The 15,579-nt window shown below is 39.6% G+C and overlaps 1 protein-coding gene and 1 pseudogene across 1 annotated transcript in view; one reads left to right on the forward strand and one right to left on the reverse strand.

The window, feature by feature from the left end:
* The window catches only part of LOC137291278 (actin, cytoplasmic-like), a 162,525-nt gene that overhangs the window by 61,146 nt on the left and 85,800 nt on the right, over positions 1–15,579 (reverse strand). The gene's annotated exons all lie outside the window — the stretch shown is intronic.
* Positions 1,299–8,952, forward strand: LOC137291282 (actin, cytoskeletal 1A-like; annotated as a pseudogene).

Genomic DNA, 15,579 nt, shown 5'->3' on the forward strand with positions numbered 1-15,579 from the left:
CAAACCGATTGTAACCTGAAGACGAACATACATTAAAATAGACTTACGACAGTCGGCGCCCTATGTTTGCTTTCTAGAACGAGAACCAGGTCCTTATAAGATTATCTGGAATAACATTACATGGAAATCCAAAATTGTGCATGGCTTCAGAGTTGTGTGAGGCGTGTCTTTGTCGCGTGACGAGACTTTGGACAAAAAGGGTATAACTAGGTTATGTGAGGTCTCAGGATCACTGGTCTCAATGGATCAGGTTGCAAATGGTGTTGTGAGAGATTCGAGCCCACATTACCACACTTTCACAACCAAACATGTCTGATATATGTACTTCGATATGACATCTTTCGTCATATATTTTTGTGTTTATGTGTGTGTGCGTGCACATGTGTGTGTGTGTGCGTGCATCAGTGAGTGAACATATTCAAGCTTTCTTATGATTTCCTGCTGCAAAGTAACAGAAAATCACAGTTTGTACATTTTCTTTCAGTCTATAGAGGAGTGGACGTTTTGGGGTTTTTTTCTCCAGAGAAATCATTATACCCAGATGTTAAACTTTCGTTCACTCTCCAAAAGTTCGCAAAGGAAGACTTACAACATCATTAACACTAAGGATAACTTTGTCAATAGTAAGACACTGACAAGTGTGTCTGGGCCATCAAATTATCCCGAGGTGTTGTACCCACGTTTTTACTTTAGTGACAGTTACGAAGTGATGACGCCTTACTGCAGTCGTGAGATACCTGTCTTGTCGCTGTTAGGTTAAGACTGGCCACCATATGTTTGTCAGAGGACATCTGACCCAAACTTTCTATATCGATTTAGTTTCGTGCCGATCACAACTTGGCACCGTTACGAAGTGTTGACACATTTTCAAACACGTCGGATGTTTTTGTGGGAAGTTTATATCAAACTATTTAAAATGTCAGTGATATGATTTTAACTGCTGTTTCCACTTGCTGAAATTTGTAGCTCGGCCAATCTGAATTACGCATTTCATATAGAATCCAGCCATAAGGGGTAAGAAAAAAAATTTCTGTGTTTTCTATCACCAGATGTTGTTTTAGCATTACAAAACAGACATAAAATATGTTAAATTGAGAATAACGAGTCTCGAGTTTTCAAAGAATCAATCTCCAAACCGGTGAAAATTGCAAAATGTCGGTGATCGATCACTGCAAATCATTGATTGATGCCAAAGGTGGCCACACTCGCTATAACTTATATGTTCCCTGACTTCTGTCTCATTATATGCCTGTTCATGTATTTCTTAACGATACTTGCTCGTACCCTAACCTATCAATATGTGTGATGACGATGTTGCTGCGATAGTTCTCGACAACGGTGGCGACACTGTAAAGGCCGGGTTCGCCGGTGATGATGCCCCAAGAGCTGTTGTCCCCGCCGTCGTTGGTCGTCCCCGTCATCAGGTATAACACTTAATATTGCTAGTGTCATGTTGAAATATAACACTTTAACATTTGTTGAGAAGATATCGGTTACACAGTTTTCGATATGATATATTTCTGTATGGATTTTGTCATCTATCAGACAGAAAGACAGATTTGTATTTATGTATGTAGCCCTGAGGTCAATAGTACATTATATCAGTGAATTTATGCGCAACGTGTAAATTTGAAGTTGTGAGCATTACATCTAAATTAAGTACGTGTACGCTTAAGTGATGGTTTAGTCTCGAAAAGATAAACGTCTGCATTAATGAAGTACTTTTATTCTGAACTAAAGTAGACACAAGCTGGTGACGTTATTTCACTATTCCAATGTTGTTGATAAATGTCTATTTGTCGCTGCTTCAATACTCCAATTGAAATATTGTGTATTGCTTACGATCCGAGAGAACCACACGTGTCCAGAGCCCATGAATAAAAAGAATAGTTCTAACGGCGGAAGACCAAGTACTATCTCCAGTATCATCTATTGTTTTAAGCATTTCATAACTATTTCTTGAATATCGTGAATATCGTGTCAGCAGTCTTAGCTAGAATGAAATAGCCAGGCAGCTGTCATAACTTAAAATGGAAAACGTCCACATTCAGATAAAATAATCTTGTTCGCAGTTCAGTAGCCAACACATTACAAAAACATGTTGAACATTGAACTTTGTATACTTGTTGATGTTAATGCCCCATATTTCAGAACCGTACAACAGAAATGATTGATATATTTGTTTTGCATCAAAAACAGATTAAATGGTTAATCAATCGGTAATTCTGTGCTTTTAATTATGAATTGCTTTATGGCATGCAGAACTCGTTTAGCTCATGTTTCACAGACTGGAAAATATATTTCTGCAAGAAAATATAATGGTAAATTTTCCTAAATATTTGTAATATGATACCACCTCCAATGTTTGGTTAACAAGGAAACATTTTTTCACTCTTTGAAATTTTACCCCCTTTTTAATTTTACTGATACTCATCTGCAGACCACACTTCAAACAATATTCAGTTATAGTATACATCTTGCATTGTAACTGGGCACCAGAAAAAAACACAACGTCATCTACAAGTGACATTAATGAAAGATCTCTGATATTTTTGTGAATAAATACACCTCTCCAATGATTCAACAAGTTCTTTAATTTTAGCAAGTAAAGTAAAGAGAACAAAATGCAACCGCAGTTTACTGGCATTAACAGATTCTCTCACATTGGTGTACATATTACGCATAAGACGTTGGAGTTTACCATATATACCCGTCTGTAGTAGGACATTTAACAGTGTGGATCCCCTAACGGGATGAAATGCTTTCTTAAAATCTAAGATTAGTCTAAGATCAGAAAAGTCCCCACTTTCTTCCGCGGGTAGGACAGTAATAGAGTATTCTTCTCGATGGCACTCTGATAAAATTTCAAAAGCGGATATCCAATCCAAGATATATGTAATTACCGGTTCTAGCCGTAAATATTTTGTTCAGTATATTCAATAACGCAATACCTCTATAATTGTTTGGATCATCCCTTGCACGTGACATATGCAGGGATATCAGTGCGACATTCCGGTCATTTATCAATCATTATGGACGAGGAATTATGTTTTGTGTATTAAAGGGATGAACTCATACTGACATGATGGATCTTACTTCAAATCATGAAAAAGGTATATTGGTTTGTATCGTTACCATAATACCACGAGTGTGTATAGAACTTATTATGCAACTGTACCCAATTCCTACCAAAGTTGTGATCATTAATATTGATATACTTCTCCCTGTCATCACAGGTATTGCGAATTATAGTCTCCTATGTGGATCCATGCCTGATCCCTATCGACATGCAGTGGTAAAAGCATTGCTTAAAAACATGGACTAGATGTGGATGTTTTGAAACATTATAGGCCAGTCTCAAATCTTCCATTCATTTCCAAGGTGATAGAAGGGGCTGTTCGAGATAGTTTGGCTCAGCATCTTGAACAACACCATCTCTACGACCCATACCAGTCTGCATATCGGACACGACACTCTACAGAATCTGCACTTCTTCACATGGTGCACCCGTTGAGACTTGGTATTGACTCAGGAAATGCAGTACTGCTTGTGTTGCTCGATCTAAGTGCGGCCTTTGATACGGTTGACCATTCTAGATTATTTCACCGCCTAAAAACTGACTTTGGAATCGCAGGTTCGTGTTTGATGTGGTTTGAGTCATATCTCTCAAACAGTCTGTTCTCTTTGTCAAATCCAGTTAATCTTACTTGTGGCGTTCCACAAGGATCTGTCTTAGGACCGATTCTATTCACCCTTTATACCAAACAGCTTGGAGAAGTCATTGCCCAGTATCTACTACCTCGTCAACAATACGCTGATGACACCCAGCTGAGTGTGTCACCTCATGTTGTGCCCGTATCAAGAGCTGTATGAATGTTAACATATTGAGACTGAATGGCAATAAGACATATTGCATGCTATTTGGACTGCGTTCAAGGTGCGAACAGTCTGATCTACATGGTCCACAGATTTGGAGATGTTTCATTCCACTCTCCACAGAAGTCAGAGACTTGGAAGTAATCTTGGATAGTGAACTATCGAAGTCCAAACATGTCACGTATATTGCAAAAGTCTGCTAAAATTATCTTCACAATATTGGCAATATATGTATATTCCTAAGTCAAGGTTCTACGGCTACCCTGGCACTTTCTCCTGTGATCTTGAGAACTGATTACTGCAATGGACTGCTCACCAACGCTCCAAAGACGGCCATAAACAAACTCCAACGCGTTCACAATATGGCTTCCAGGATCGCGTCTTGCTCCAGGAAGTATGATCACATAACCCCAATCCTTCGTACCCTCCACTGGCTTCCAGTACAACAAAGGATAAGCTATAAGACCCTGTGCGTCGTGTACCAATGTAGGTCGGGTGGTGCACCAGAGTATCTCTGTGCGTCTATCGTACCATATATCCCGGCTCGATCTTTCAGATCAGAGTCCAAAAATTTGCTGACTATCTCAGTTACCAAACCAGTTTCCTATGGAAAGAGATCCTTTTCATTTGCAACTGCGACTGAGTGGAATCAGTTACCAGAATACATTAGTGTCAGGACTGTGACACTTTCTCTCTGTTTAAATCCAGACTCAAAACATATCTGTATAAGCAAGCATTCTGTGATAAGTCAAGTCAGTGAACCCTTGGACACTTGAAATACTCATGGAGTTATGCGCAGTATAAATGAACTATTATTATTATCATTTACACTTGATGCATGTACATGATGGTGGAATGGAATTCATCGTTGTTACGAGTGTGTATTTTCTATATATTTTGTTCAGTATTTAATTCAGTAATAATTGTTATTGGGTCACAATGTTTAGTGTTTGGAATAATAAATATGATGGTCACATTTCGTATAATAGATGATCCGCATTTTTATGATTTGGGGCAGCAGGCTTGTTCAGGAATTATCTGACCTGGACTTCCTGTTTGTTTACTTCAGAGAGACATTGTTTCGAGGGCTTTGTACAGTGTTGGCGATGGAGGTAAGTGCTCGTACTTTCGGGAAACGACTGAAAATGTATATAAATGCTAGCTGCCGTGTTGTGGGGACACACATTTGGACATTCACTGGAGTTACATTGCCAACGCTTTATCCATCAACGTTATCCATACTGCTGTCAGACCGCTCTTTTGTGACCCATTGCCTTAGATTTTGCCGCATTTGAATTGTGTTTGAAATCTGTTTGTGAAATTGACTTGTGACTTTGACCTTGCTCTCGTTGTATAGTAATACAGAATTTGAATGTTTCAGACTTGTCTTTGTTCTGTTTTGAGGATGTTTTACATTGTTTGTCATGGTACATTCTTAACTGTAACATTGTGAATATGAAAATGGTGGAAGCTTACAATAAATATATATGTGTCAAAATGAACAAATCATATGACCCCACAATACATTTTTCTTTTCAGACTGCAGGACTGAAGGAAATCTATGTTGGTGGTGAGGTTCAGTCCAAGAGAGATATCCTCACTCTTAATCACACTATTGAGCAGGGTATAGTCACCAGTTGGGATGACATAGTGAAGATCTGGCATTACGCCTTCTACAACGAGCTCTGTGTGGCTCCTGAGGAGCACCCCATTCTCCTGACAGAGGCTCCCCTCAACCCCAAGGCCAACCGTGAAAAGATGGTTCAGATCATGTTTGAGACCTTCAACTCTCCAGCTATGCATGTGGCCATCCAGGCTGTTCTGTCTTTGTACGTTTCTGGTAGTACTGTACTGAGTGTGTATTTCCTGTATATTTTGTTATTAATAATAATAATAAACTTTTGCACATATTTATTTATCGGATGATCCTCTGGTGATGCACGTCAAGACTCACGATGAAAGCAAGGAATTCCATAGCTATTTTAAGCGTGCCAAGGTTGTTGGACACAATCTGAAATTTGAAGTTGATTTTGTTGATGGCGATGTACTGCTGGACGGTACAGTGATGGGAGTAAACCAGGTGAAGTCATTGACCAAATCTGCCCAGAGTCGGTCCTTTGTGGAGAAGCTGTCTGAGAAACCATTGCATCGAGTGTACATGCAGTGTGTGGAACAGAACAGTAATCCAACCGACTCCTTCGCCTGGATGAAGTCGACTGGTCTCAAATGAGGGCTTCCATTTTGCTGCTCAGGACCAGTCACTTCCCACTCGAAATCGCCAGAATGTGATTTTTAAAGAGAATATCAATATGAAATGGCGTCTTTGCAATAAATTTACAGAGACTGTCCAACACCTTGTCAGTGGATGCCCTTCCTTGGCACAAACAGCATATCTTAAAAGACATGATGGCATGGCTAGCTGCTTTTATTATCGTCTCCGCCATGCCTGTGGCTTTGACTCCGAGGTCCATCCATGGTACGGCCCTGAACATGTCCAGGGCGTCCTGGAAAATGATGCTTTTAAACTTCTCTGGAATAGGCCAATATACAGCCTGAGACGAATTCCAGCCAACAAACCTGATCTTGTCCTTTTTGATAAAGCCAATGAAATTATTTATATCATAGAATTTTCTGTCCCTTTTGACAGCAACGTGATTGGCAAGATTCAGGAAAAGCATGATAAATATGCGGACCTCGCCTTTGAAATGTCTCACTTGCATTCCATGTACACAGTCGTCAGGCTCCCCATTGTTCTCGGTGCCCTTGGTTTGGTACCTCCTGATCTCTTGGCAAAGATCAAGAGACTGCCCGGGTTCTCCACCGGGAGCACAGCCCTTCTGACAATCTGGGTAATGCAGAAGGCTGCAGTGTTGGGGAGCCTCCATATTCTCCGAAAAGTTGTGGTGGGTTCGATTAGGCAGTGTTTCCTGGGAGAAGTCCCATTCGCTGTCTGGGATGCGTGTAGAGGGGGCGATGGCCCTGAGCTGGTGATGAGCTTTATTAGCCTGACTGTGAAAGGATCACCCAAACCCTTTCTGCTGCATTTCATTTCTAATCTGTAAAACATAATAATAATAATACTTAATTACCCCTGGGGGAATTTGTTTTACATGTAACAGAGCATGACAACATAATGAAAGGACAAGAGCACAGGAACAAACGAATATATAAGTACAATTAGGTTAAAAACAGAAAAAAACATGAAGGTAATTGATGCATTAAAATACTTGATAAATACTACATATAATAAACATGATAAAGCAATTGCAATGTGTTATGTATAATAACTGAGACAGATGCACTTTAAAATAATCTTAACAGTCATTTAAAAGGGCTATTCTAACTGGGATAAGAATATATAATTAATATATTACCTATATTAAAGCAATTAAGAATATATAAATATAACAATTGCATCAAATGCACTTTAAAATAGGTCTTAACAGTCATTTAAAAGGGCTATGCTAACAGGGATAAAAGAACATTTGGCACGTTTAGTTCTGAGTTTTGGCACTTGGTATCTGCGACCTGATGGTAGGGGAACATATCCCGCACTGAGCACATGTGTTGGGTCAGATGTCACTTTGCAAGCAAGGGAGAGCACTCTGTCGCGGTGAATATCGTCCAGTCTGGGTACAGGAGTCCCGGTAATCTTGCTGCTGATGTTAACTATTTTGTTAAGTTTGTTCCTGTTTTGCAGCGACAGAGAGGCGTACCAGACCTGGATGGAGAACGTCAGGACACTTTGTATAAAGCACTTGTAATAGGACAGCATTATTCAGTAATAATTATTATTGGGTCACAGTGTTTAGTGTTTTTAAATATTCACATTTCGTTTTAATATCTGGTCAACACTTTTAGGATTCTGGTTTTCGGAATTTATCTGCTCCTGGTTTTCAGTGTTTACTTCCGGAAGACTTATTCTAGGGCATTCTACAGTGTTGACGATGTTCGTTTGTGCCCGAACTTTCGGGAAATGACTTAGTTTATATATATTAATAGGCTGGTTGCCGTTTGGAGGGCGACACCTACATTTATTCATATTTTACTGGAGTTACTGCCAACACGCTTGATCATCAAAATCCCGTCAACGCCTGAATCTACATTATCTGCTGTCGCAACGATCACTGTATTGACATTCTGCAATAGTTGATTCTCTCTCACACCACGACTTTGGTGAGTTTGCTATATTGTCTTTTATGACCCACTGACTAAGATTTTGTCTCTCTTGAATTGTACCTGAAATCTGCATTGTTATATTGACTTGTGACTTTGTATACCTTGCCCTCGGTGCATAACACAGAATTTGAACGTAAACGACTTGTCATTGTTCTGTTTTGCTGGTTCACAGGGGATTTCTTACATAGTTTGTCACGGTAAATTCTTAACCGTAACAGTACAACAGGTATTGTTTTGTATTCTGATGATGGTGGCACCCACACTGTCCCTGTCTACGAAGGTAACGCCCTTCCCCATGCTTTTCTCAAACTGGACCTTGCTGGCCGTGCTCTCACTGATTACCTGATGAAGATCCTGATTGGCTACTCTTTCACCACCACAGCCAATCGAGAAACCGTAAGAGATATCAAGGAGAAACTGTGCTATGTATCACTTGACTATGAACAGGAAATGCAAACTGCTGCCTCCTCCACCTTGCTGGAGAAGAGCTACGAGCTTCCCGACGGTCAGGTCATCACCTTTGGTTACGAGAGGTTCCATTGTGTAGAAGCCTTCTTCCAGCCATTCCCTGTGGGTATGAAATCTACCGGAATCCATTATACAATATCCAACTCCATCATGAAGTGTGACGTTGATATCCGTAGAGACTTATATGCCAACACTCTTCTCTTCGAAGGTAACACCATGTTTTCAGGTATGGCTGATAGAATAAAGAAGGAAATCGCAGACGTTGCTCCACCATCAACGAAGATCAATGTCATCGCTCCTTCAGAGAGAAAATACTCCGTGTGGATCAGTGGCTCCATTCTTGCACCTCGTTTGACTTCCCAGCAGAAGTGGATCAGCAAGCAGGAGTACGATGAGTCCGGTCCATCCATTGTTCACAGAAAGTGTTAGGGACAGACACTGCATTAAAACTGTGATCAAAAATGGTTTCATGAGCTGTCCATAATGTTTTGAGCTTTTCCATATTTTCTCAAAGGTTGTGTTTCTCACTTGGTTTTGATAACCCTGTTTGTGTCTTTAATATGGTGGCACCCGTGGCGAGCCACCTCCTCGTGGTGGGTGCTGGGTAATGCTAAGAGCTCGCCGACACCCCCGTAGTGGACCCGGGAGAATATTTGGTCCACCAACCCGTTTGCCGTGGGTTGCGGCCCTGTGTCGGTGGAGGAGGGGATCCTGGTGGTTGAGGGCAATCGGAGCAGGACCAGTGTTCCTATTGCTCAACACACCACTTCGGCCCTGACGTCACCTAGACGGGTGGTAGAATGGGCCCGGTTCAACCAAACGGCTGGTCATGCCAAGCCCTGTCATTGCACAGAATTTGATTTGGAATTGTTTACATTTTAGTCTTGGCTCCCTTTGTTCATAGAATATTATTTGACTTGATTTTTGATTACACGAACTTTGCCAGAGTCTTATGCCCAGAAGGCGGTGACTCATGGGCCAATCTGGTGGAAGTGTTAATATTTTTAATGTTTCTGCTGGAGTATATCATCCGAGTATACTTGGTGCTGTAAGCTGGAGGCCCACTTGCTTTAGTATTGTCCTTGTGATACTCCGTGGTGGGTGGGGAGCTCGGATGACGAACCAATATACCAATAATCATGGATTACCAAACCCCTAACAACAAAACAAAACGTCAACTGGAAAATGATGATCAACATCGACCCTCTATGCAAATTGATCACTGGCCACGTTTTTTGATTATTGAGACCCTTGACAAGACTCCTTTAAAATTAAATCCCTTTGCAATTTGAAAAGGTATCTCTGGCATTACAGGTGAGGTAAAAGATATCAAACGCTTGCGATCAGGTTCACTGCTGATTGAATGTAGCAGAAAACAACAAGCTACCAACCTGATACTGATGTGTTTGTCGGTGTCCCAGTATTAGTTTCTGCACACAGAACACTGAATATAAGCAAAGGCATAGTTCGAGACCGTGAGCGCCTTCTACCAGACATGACTGAGCTCGATATAATGTCCGAGATGAAAGATCAAGGAGTATCTTTCGTCAAACGTTTCACAACACGGAAAAATAATGTGACTGTCCAAACCAACACATATCTGTTTTCATTTTCAGCTCCAACACCTCCAAAGTCAATCAAAGCAAGTTACTGCAATCTGAATGTTGACTTATATATTCCAAATCCTCTGCGCTGCTTTAAGTGTCAAAAGTACGGACATGCTGTTAATACTTGCACATTGTCTGTTACATGTGCTCACTGTGCTGAGAATACACATGTAACCGAAGATTGTGACAAAATTCACAAAAAATGTGCAAACCATTCAGGAAACCATTCATCCTTTTCGAAAGAATGTCCCATTTGGAAAAGGCAAATGGAAATTAACAAAATCAAATTTTCCAGGAACGTAAGTTTTGCTGAAGCAAGAAAGATTTACAATCTAGTGAGCACACTGAAACTTACGCCTCTGTCACAAAAACATCTGAAACCTTATCAAAAGGAACAACTACGCCAGTACTAACTTCGTCAAGCTCATGCCAGACTGACCTGACATGGGTAAATTCAGATATTCCTCAGTCTATCTCTCCTGATCTTCCACAGTCTATCTCAGAACAGACTATTTCAGACAGACACAGCTCAGTCTACACAAAAGACCGTATCTCCTTCATCAAAGTCTTCTTCCGATCACAAATCATCATCATCACCATCTCAGTCACACTCCAAGTCTCAATCGACAGCTGATAGTCAGCCACCTGTTAAAAGTAAACCGAAGCCTAAGCTTGATGCTTCAAAACAACAAAGTGGTAGAGCTCCTAAAGGGTCACAGAACAAAATTCAGTTGTTCAATAAATATGGGTCTCTTGAAGATATTGACGTTTCTGAAAACGTCCATTCTAGGGCACATAGCTTGTCGCCCTCCAAAAGAGTGCGGGGTAGATCCCCAATAATTCCCCCCAAAAGATAGTTTATTCCAATAATATTCTACAGTGGAACTGCAGAGGACTGAGGACTAATTTACATGAATTACAGCCATTAGTCCAAGATTTCACACCTTCAGCGTTATGTCTCCAAGAGACATATTCAAAACACACAGATACATTTGACCTTCGTCATTTTAATGCATATCACCGTTTTTTCACCACCAGGTGATAGGGCCACTGGCGGATCATCCATTCTAGTCAGACAAAACGTTATTCAAAGCCCTGTTTCACTTATTACTAATATGCAGGCTGTTGCAGTGAGAATTACTTTACATGTAGCGTTTACACTATGCTCTCTTTATATTTCACCGTCTTTGGTGTTTGCCAAAACCGATCTTCAAGCTCTATATGACCAACCCCCGAAGCCCTGTATTATAATGGGAGATTTAAATGGACACAACCCACTCTGGGGTAGTGTAACTACAAACGCTAAAGGAAAGTTGTTGGAGGACTTTTGTTCATTTTGACAATGATTTATGTATTATTATAACGATGGTTCCAACACATATTTACACCCTGGGACAGGGACGTATTCTGCTCTTGACTTGTCATTGACAAATTCAGAACTACTAAGTGAATTTGAATGGTCAGTCCACGATGACCTTTGTGGAAGGGACCATTTTCCTACGGTATTAAAAGCTGTGACTCCATCTGATGTTCCTCCATCATCAAGACGAAATTTAAAAAGGTTAACTGGGCTTTATATGAAACACTGTGTGCTGAAAAACTTAAACCTAAAAGTTTTATTGACGTTCCCGATGCTATGAAATGCTTTTCTGATGAACTGAATTCCATAGCTGATGAGTATATACCAAAGTCCTCTGCAGTTCCACACATAAGAAAACCATGGTTCAACGATGAGTGCAAACAAGCTAGGAAGGCAAGGAAAAAAGCAGAACGTTATTTCCGCCGCCATCCTATGGTGCATAATTTAAATAAATTTAAAATTTTAAATGCTAAAGCAGGGCGTACTTTTAAACAGAACAAACGCCAATCTTGGCAAAAGTATGTATCCAAAATATATTCTCGGACACCCATGTCCAAGGTGTGGAACATGGTCCAGAAAATTAAAGGTAAAGGTACTAAATCTACTGTCCATCCTCTTAAACATGGAGATCAGTTACTTACTGATAAATCAGATATCGCAAATAAACTGGGCGAAACTCTCGCTAGATACTCTTCCTCTTCTAATTATTTACCTAAATTCCAGCAGTATCAAAAACAACAAGAAAAGAAGACTATTAATTTCAATTCTGATAATGGGGAAGATTATAATGAAACGTTTTCTATTCATGAACTCCATACTGCTCTTGATCAAGCTCATGACACTGCTACAGGAGCTGATAACATACATTACCAACTCCTGAAGCACTTACCAGAAACCTGTTTAGAGACGCTCTTATTAATTTTTATATGATATGATATTTGGACTTCCGGGAAATTTCCTTCTTCATGGCGTGATGCTATAGTAGTACCAATACCTAAAGCTGGACGTGATCACACAGATCCGTCCAATTATCGTCCGATTTCATTAACTAGCTGTGTTTGCAAGACCATGGAACACATGATAAATAATCGGCTTGTTTGGTACTTGGAAAACAATAACCTAATCACAGATATACAATGTGGTTTCCGTAAAAATAGAAGTACTGTCGATCACTTAGTGCGACTGGAATCATTTGTGAAAAACGCACTAATTCATAAACAACATGCTGTGTCTATCTTTTTGGATCTTGAAAAAGCATATGACACAACCTGGAAATATCGCATTTTGAGAGATCCACATGATTTCGGTTTGCGAGGTCGTTTGCCTCAATTCATAGCCAACTTTTTAAATGACAGACAATTTCAAGTCCGCGTAGGTTCTACCCTGTCTGATCATTACAGTCAGGACCAGGGTGTTCCACAAGGCAGTATTTTTTGTCAGTCACACTTTTTAGTATCAAGATAAATAGTTTGTCAAAAGTTTTAAATGATTCAATTGATGGATAGTTATTTGTGGATGATTTTAATATTTCTTGTCGTGGTACAAATATGCATACTATTGAACGGCAACTGCAGCTGTGTTTAAATAAAATAAGTAAATGGTGTCTTGAAAACGGCTTTAAATTTTCTAAATCCAAAACTAATTGTATACACTTTTGTAGAAAATATAAACCGCATAAAGATCCTGATCTGTTTCTAAATGGATCTCCCATAAAAGTTGTCAAGGAGGCCAAGTTCTTGGGAATAATTTTTGACTCGCATTTAACGTTTCTACAACATATCAAATCCCTCAAAACTAAATGCCTGAAGGCACTTGACTTGTTGAAAGTCGTTTCAAATTCTAAGTGGGGAGGGGATGAAGCTACCCTCCTGCAGCTTTATCGATCACTGATCCGGTCAAAACTTGATTTTGGCTCCATTGTATACGGTGGAGCCTGTAAAAGCAACCTCAAACTATTAGATTCTGTCCACCACCAAGGTCTAAGACTTTGTCTTGGATCTTTTAGAACCTCACCTGTTGCCAGTCTCTATGTTGAGGCTGATGAATCATCTCTTTCACAACGCCGTATAAAATTGTCTTTACAATACATTACTAAATTATATTCTAATAAATCTAACCCAGCCTATGACTGTGTGTTCAATCCGTTTTATGAAAATTTGTACGACAAGAGGTCTTCTCTTGTTCCACCTCTAGGACACAGAATTAAACCCTTTCTTTCTTCGGCCGGCATTGAGCTGGAACACATAGCTCCCTCCCGTCTCCTTTCTTCTCCTCCTTGGCAGCTGGTTAGGCCATAAGTTGACCTAACATTAACTTCATTTTAAAAATCAGAAACGAATGAATTACAATATAAACAAGACTATCATCAATTAAAAACTAAATAGAGCAATTATAAATCCTTATTTACAGATAGTTCCAAGGACGGTGGTGCAGTAGCTTGTGCCACTGTCACTGGATCGAGAACAATATCTTCTAGACTTCCAGATAACAGCTCTATTTTACTGCAGAAGCAAACGCCATATTAACTGATCTTAAATATATTCAAAGACACCCTAAACATAAACAGTATATAATCTATTCCGACTCTCTTTCTTGCCTTCAGGCGATTAAAAATATTTCTTGTAAACATCCACTTTTAATAGAAATTATTTAATTGTATAATAATCTTGCTACTGGCTAGTGCGACATCGTCGTTTGTTGGTTACCTAGTCACGTAGGCATTTCTGGTAACACAATGGCCGATCTTGCTGCTAAAGCAGCACTTCTTATTCCATACTCAGATTATAAAGCTACAATAAGATCTTATATCCGTGATGTGATGCAGAAGAAGTGGGACACCCAAGTAGGTATAAATATATTACATGAAATAAAACCTTATATCGGTTATACTTACTTGGGTTGTCAGTACAGATTTGAGGTCATTATGCGGCGATGTCGCATTGGCCATACGAGGTATACTCACGGGTATCTATTAAAAGGTGAAGATCCTCCGTTCTGCATCCCTTGTGATGAAAGAATCACAGTCAAGCATGTCCTGCTTGACTGTGTTGAATATTCCATCACAAGGGATAAATATTTTAATTCACGAACTTTGAAGGATCTTTTTAATTCTGTTAGCTTTCATTTAATTATTGCATTTTTAAAAGAATTAGATTTGCTAAATGAATTGTAAATAGATAAATATTTTATGCTTGGAAGTATGAATTAGTAACTTAGAGTGTTAGTGGCTGTATCCTCGAGGGGGTTAAAGCACTGTAAAATTATTGTCCTCCTGAGAGGGTACGTAAGTCCCAAAACATTTGAAGTGGAATATGTAAAAGCCGTAGAATATGTGTCATGTTAATTTGTGGCTAATCTTGCACACAATCACCAGCAGCTGAGGGGATGATGTAAATCCAAGTAGGGACCATGCAGGTAGCAGAAGTACTGTAAGTCCCCATGGCCCCTAGTATAGCCTGTTTTTATATTGTATTGTCTGAATAGGAATATTAGTTTTAACTTTTCACGCTAGTTTTATTTCTTATTCTGATATTCTAGTTGTTTTACTGTCCGTCGTCGGCAGGTTTTTATCATATACATAGATTCCTTTTTTAAGAATGCTCTCGTCACGATATGGCTGCAATACTGCCGATGTGACGTTAAATGTTAACTCACTCACTCACTCACACTTTAATATGGTTTTGGTCTAATGGATCTATTGTGTTGCTAGTTTGAAAAAGAGTACAAAGCGAGACGTCGTTTTCACTGTAGCAAGCCTGACGTAAACCTGTTGGCTAAATTCGAACCATCGATATTAATACTGAGTAATTTTGACGTTTCCATTACGCAGATGTATAAAAGTAACACAAAATGTCTATGTGCTTTCTGTTGGGTATGTTACACAGATAAACAGATTATATGTACCTCTGATAGCTTCCACAGCTGAAACTGAGATAACTATGATTTTCACAACTCATTCGTCATCTCATCTAAGATGACAGCGGTATACATTCTTGATCTCCGCCTGACCCCGACTGCTAGAGAGTAATGTGATGGTATGCCTGACTGTTGAATAAAAAATAATAGTGATGGGCTCTCTGATTTCTGAAT

The sequence above is a fragment of the Haliotis asinina genome, chromosome 7 (assembly GCF_037392515.1).
Source record: "Haliotis asinina isolate JCU_RB_2024 chromosome 7, JCU_Hal_asi_v2, whole genome shotgun sequence".
Classification (NCBI taxonomy): Eukaryota; Metazoa; Mollusca; class Gastropoda; order Lepetellida; family Haliotidae; genus Haliotis; species Haliotis asinina.